Consider the following 5,398-nt stretch of genomic DNA (forward strand, 5'->3'; position numbering starts at 1 on the left):
CAGAAATTAGCAGCTGAGTAGTTCACCTGCATTCGGTTTTTAGCTACTAAAAAAGGTCTATTTGCTAAACACCTTACAAGCAGTTTAGCAATTAAAAGATGATTGTTTTTGTGGCCTCAATTGAAAAATCGCTACACCATCGATGAGCCCAGGGAAGTACGAAGAGACCATCGTCATTGCGGTAGACTATACCAAACCACAAGCTGAGCGAGCAGTCTTAATGGAAATTGGATCAGGCAGTGACGTATCACTTGTTCTGTTCACATTTGGTGCTCGCATAAGATAATTTATGTACGCCCAAAAAACGCCTTGACACGCCTGCGTTTTCCCATCCCCACCCCCGTCACCACCCCAAAAATGGACAGTTCTGTCAATCACATTTCACATGTCACATCCTGTTCGCTGTGTATACGATCGACTGAAAAATCACCGCAATCAGACGTATGCACATGCGCACTGTTACACCGACGCATGCGTGGTTGGACAACATCAGCTGACTACGAACGAACGGCCACTTGCGAGCGCCTCTGAATCAGGGCCTCAATTCCCAGCATCATACTGCCACTGTTTGCTGTATTTCTCTTCACTTCAGTATTCCCCCGCAGACTAACCATACCCCACTGACACAGGCCCTGATTCAGACCCGGAGGCAGGTCTGAAGGGCATTTTTTTTTTTGACCGGCCTTCTGGCCACTCGCTAAGCTGTGGATGACTACCTACAGCTTTAGCGAGCAGCCAGGTGATGGTTGCGATGGTTCCGACCATCGCGACCATCGGGCTTGCAACAAGACCCTTGTGGTAGGGTCTCGTCTGCCGCAAGCCCCAGTGAGCTTCTGGCTCTAATAGAGCCGGAAGCTCACTACTGACATCACTCGTGATGTCAGTAGGGCCTCCCCCAAATGTCAGGCGTTCCTTCGGAAACGCCTCCGTTTGGCAAGCCATCCCCCCCTGACCCGCCTACAAAACGGGGCGAGCTGTTGATCAACATCGACAGCCGCCCCATTTGTAGCGACCTCCGGAGCGAGCGAATTTCTCACTCGCTCTGGGGCTCGCGCACGCCGTGCGTGCGCACTGCCCGGCCATCGACCCACTTGCGAGCAAGTCTGAATCAGGCCCACAGTTTAGTACAGGGAGGAAGGGGGGACGTAGTGACATGCACTTTCTCCAGGTGTTATGGTTCCATGTTACTCCTCTGAATAAGAATAAAGGGTTAAAGAGTGCTCTGCTTGTGGCAGCTTCAAATCTAAAGATGATTTATCCAATCAAGCAATTGTCAGATATAAATCTAGGATATCTAATCTAATCCATAAACACTGATCAGTCACATTTTCTTCAATTTGTAAATTATCCCTATGTGTCTATTAATGTTACATTTTGGTTATATAAACTTGAGCACTAGATATATTAATTCTTCATTTTGTAGGGCAAAGGGGATTTTAAAATAACCCAAAGTGCTAAGGGCACATATTTTACACTAATGACTTGTTAAAATGTAATCGTCTTGTAACATATCACCTACCTTACAGATAAGTCTCCCATCTATCCGTCTGTCATTAGAATTATTGGTATGTATAGCCCTGGAATTGCCCCGTGTAAGTAAGATCTGTATAACCTTGGCACCTGTTACACTCTTACATCACAGTATCTCTGGTTAAATATGGTCTCTCGCACTCAATACCAGTCAACAGTTGCCAGTGATCGAGTTCTCCAGATTCCAAAACAACCATTCTGAGTGTCACGAGAGAGAGGATGAAGTCTAAGAATATTTTTTATGACACGTCCACAACTACACTTACTCTCAGACTGGGTCATAAATCGGCCACAAGGATTTCTAATTTCAGGAGCATACTGGTGTCATAATTGATTTATGACAATTATGTCATAATTATGCCATATGTATAAATGTTGCTAGGATGATGTTAAAAAAAATTATTTTGACATTCATTTTTAGGAGTAAGCCAATTGGTCTATTCAGTCTATGGGCCGAATACAATTAGCCACTAAAAGCCCGAGGCGCAATGTTTTCGCCGCCTTCGCGTGTTTTTCCCTGCGTGCTCCCGCTTATCTCCGTATTCAATTCCAAAAGACATGAAAAGTCAAACTGGCTAAATCGGTGTAAAGCAAAACTGGCAAAAAGTCCCTAATATTTTGGGGAAATCAGTGGCTGGGGAGGCACTGGCTGGTATAGGAGCCAGATTTACAGATACATATATGAACCCGAGGGTTCATGTGGGCATTATACAAAGGCGCAGCAGTATATAATGCTGGACATTTGGTTTGTTTTGATCAGGGATGTACGGAAAAGGAAGACAGGGGAGGCAGTGCCTCACCAGCCATACACTTTTCACTCCAGAGTTTTGACTATATAAACTATTAGAATAATACATAGAAGATATATATAATTTTTTCTAATAATTTTTATAGTCAAAACTTTGGATTATACCTTACGGAAAGGCTCTGCTATCCTGCCTCACCTGACCGCTCATCACTGTGCTTTAATTATCCATTGGTAAATTATCATCAAAACCAAACGATCCAACCAGGGAGACAGGGGACAAAGGTTATGTATAGGCTAAATAATACTTTTCTAAAGTGGCTATTTTTCAATGTTTGAGCCTACATTAATGTATCTGGATGCAAACTTTTGTAGAAAATTATTGGCAGGATTATGTCACGTCTTTTGAAATAAAGGATGAACACATTAGTGTCATGAATTATGTATGCATAAAAGGACATTATTTAATGTAAACATGAAAATTGTAGTCCCCAGGCATGGTTAGTACAAATGTGGAATAAAATATGTTCGCTATTTAAAAAAAAATAATAATAATGTTAATCACTGCTTTACAGTTATATAAACCTCAGAAGTCACTAGATTGTTGGCAGGCCTGGACTGGCCATCTGGCACTTCTGGTAAATGCCAGAAGGGCCGGTGGCCTGATAGGCTAGTTTGGCATGAAGAGAGATGGGGCATTCCGCAAGGCCACATCCCCATGACTCGCAGCATGCCCCCAAGAGGCCTGGCCATGTACCCGTGAGATGAGACCACGCTCTTTTGAGTGTGTGCGCACTCACAGAGAAGGATGCTGGGGCTCTTCTGCACCCTCCGTCCGTCCCTGACTGGTATCTACTGTACACAAAATTCATTGAGAGCATACAGTCAGGTCCATAAATATTGGGACATTGACAGAATTTTCAGATTTTGGCCTCTATTCACCACCACAATGGTTTTGAAATGAAACAAACAAGATGTGCTTTAACTGCAGACTTTCAGATTTAATTTGAGGGTAATTACATCCAAATCGGGTGAATGGTGTAGGAATTATAACAGTTTCAATATGTGCCTCCCACTTTTTAAGGGGCCAAAAGTAATGGGACTATCAACTCAAAAGCTATTTCAAGGACAGGTGTGGGCTATTCCCTCGTTATTTCATTATCAATTAAGCAGGTAAAAAGTCTGGAGTTGATTCTAGGTGTGACATTTGCATTTGGAATCAGTTGCTGTCAACTCTCAAAATGAGATCCAAAGAGCTGTCACTATCAGTGATGCAAACCATCATTAGGCTGATAAATCAAAACAAACCCATCAGAGAGATAGCAAAAACATTAGGTGTGGCCAAATCAACTGTTTGGAGCTCACCAAAAGACCCGGAAGACCACGGAAAACAACTGTGGTGGATGACAGAAGAATTATTTCCCTGGGGAAGAAAAACCCCTTCACAACAGTTGGCCAAATCAAGAACACTCTCCAGGAGGTAGGTGTATATGTGTCAAAGTCAACAATCAAGAGAAGACTTCACAAGAGTGAATATAGAGGGTTCACCACAAGATGCATACCATTGGTGAGCCACAAAAACAGGAACACCAGATTACAGTTTGCCAAACAACATTTAAAAAAGCCATTACAGTTCTGGAAAAACATCCTATGGACAGATGAGACAAAGATCAACTTGTACCAGAGTGAAGGGCGCCGCGGCCGCGACAATGCAGATTTCAGAGGCTTACAGCGGTGTAGACTGTGTCTCTGTGACACAGCTGCACCGCGCATGTAGCGCTGACCAGACGGAGTTCGATCAGCGCTACACAGTGCCAAACACACAGCCGCCGGAGCCGGCAGCTGTGCGTTTGTTTCAGCAGCTGATGAGAGTCTGTCAGACTCTCATTGGCTGCTGCTGCTGCTCCCACTGCGGGAGCCATCTTCCGGCTCACGCAGTGGGTTATGGGAGAGACTTCATGACATCATGAAGTCTCTCCCATAATGCAAAGCGGGCCTGGAGAATGGTCGGGAGTAGCTGATAGCAGCGGCGGGAGCAGGAGCGATGGGGGTTCAGGTAAGTGTTTTGTTTTTTTTTCATTACGTGTGTCTCTACTGGGGGGGCTGCAAGGGGTGATTACTATTGGGGGCACTTGAAGGGGGGATTACTACTGGGGGTACTTGAAGGGGGGATTACTACTGGGGGTACTTGAAGGGAGGATTACTACTGGGGGCCCTTAACGGGGTGATTACTACTGGGGGCACTTGAAGGGGGGATTACTATTGGGGGTACTTGAAGGGGGGATTACTACTGGGGGCACTTGAAGGAGGGATTACTAGTGGGGGTACTTGAAGGGAGGATTACTACTGGGGCACTTAAAGGGGGGATTACTACTGGGGGTACTTGAAGGGGGGATTACTACTGGGGGTACTTGAAGGGGGGATTACTACTGGGGGTACTTGAAGAGAGTATTACTACTGGGGGCACTTAAAGGGGGGATTACTACTGGGGGTACTTGAAGGGAGAATTACTACTGGGGGCACTAGAAGGGAGGATTACTACTGTGGGCACTTGAAGGGAGGATTACTACTGGGGGCACTAGAAGGGAGGATTACTACTGGGGGCACTTGAAGGGAGGATTACTACTGGTGGCACTAGAAGGGAGGATTACTACTGGGGGCACTTGAAGGGAGGATTACTACTGGGGGCACTAGAATAGGGGATTACTACTGGGGGTACTTGAAAGGAGGATTACTACTGGGGTGTACCTCCACTGGGCACAACAATGGGAGGACTACTACAAGGGGGGACTACTAGGGGTACTATAAGAGGGGGGATTACTACTAGGGGCACTACAAGGGGGGACCACTACTGGGGCACTGCATGGGGGGGACTACTACTGGGGGCACTATATAAGCTTACTAATGGGGGCACAAGGGGCACTGCACAGGGGGGACCACTACCGCGGGCACTGCATAGGGGGGTGCCAAAAAACCTACTCGCTTACCAAAGAATTTGGGCTAGGGCCGGCCCTGGTAGTGTCATGGCGTGGGCATGTATGGCTGCCAATGGAACTGGTTCCCTTGTATTTATTGATGATGTAACTGCTGACAAAAGCAGCAGAATGAATTCTGAAGTGTTTT

The sequence above is a fragment of the Taudactylus pleione genome, unplaced genomic scaffold, assembly GCF_031769625.1.
Source record: "Taudactylus pleione unplaced genomic scaffold, aTauple2 ptg000009l, whole genome shotgun sequence".
Lineage (NCBI taxonomy): Eukaryota > Metazoa > Chordata > Amphibia > Anura > Myobatrachidae > Taudactylus > Taudactylus pleione.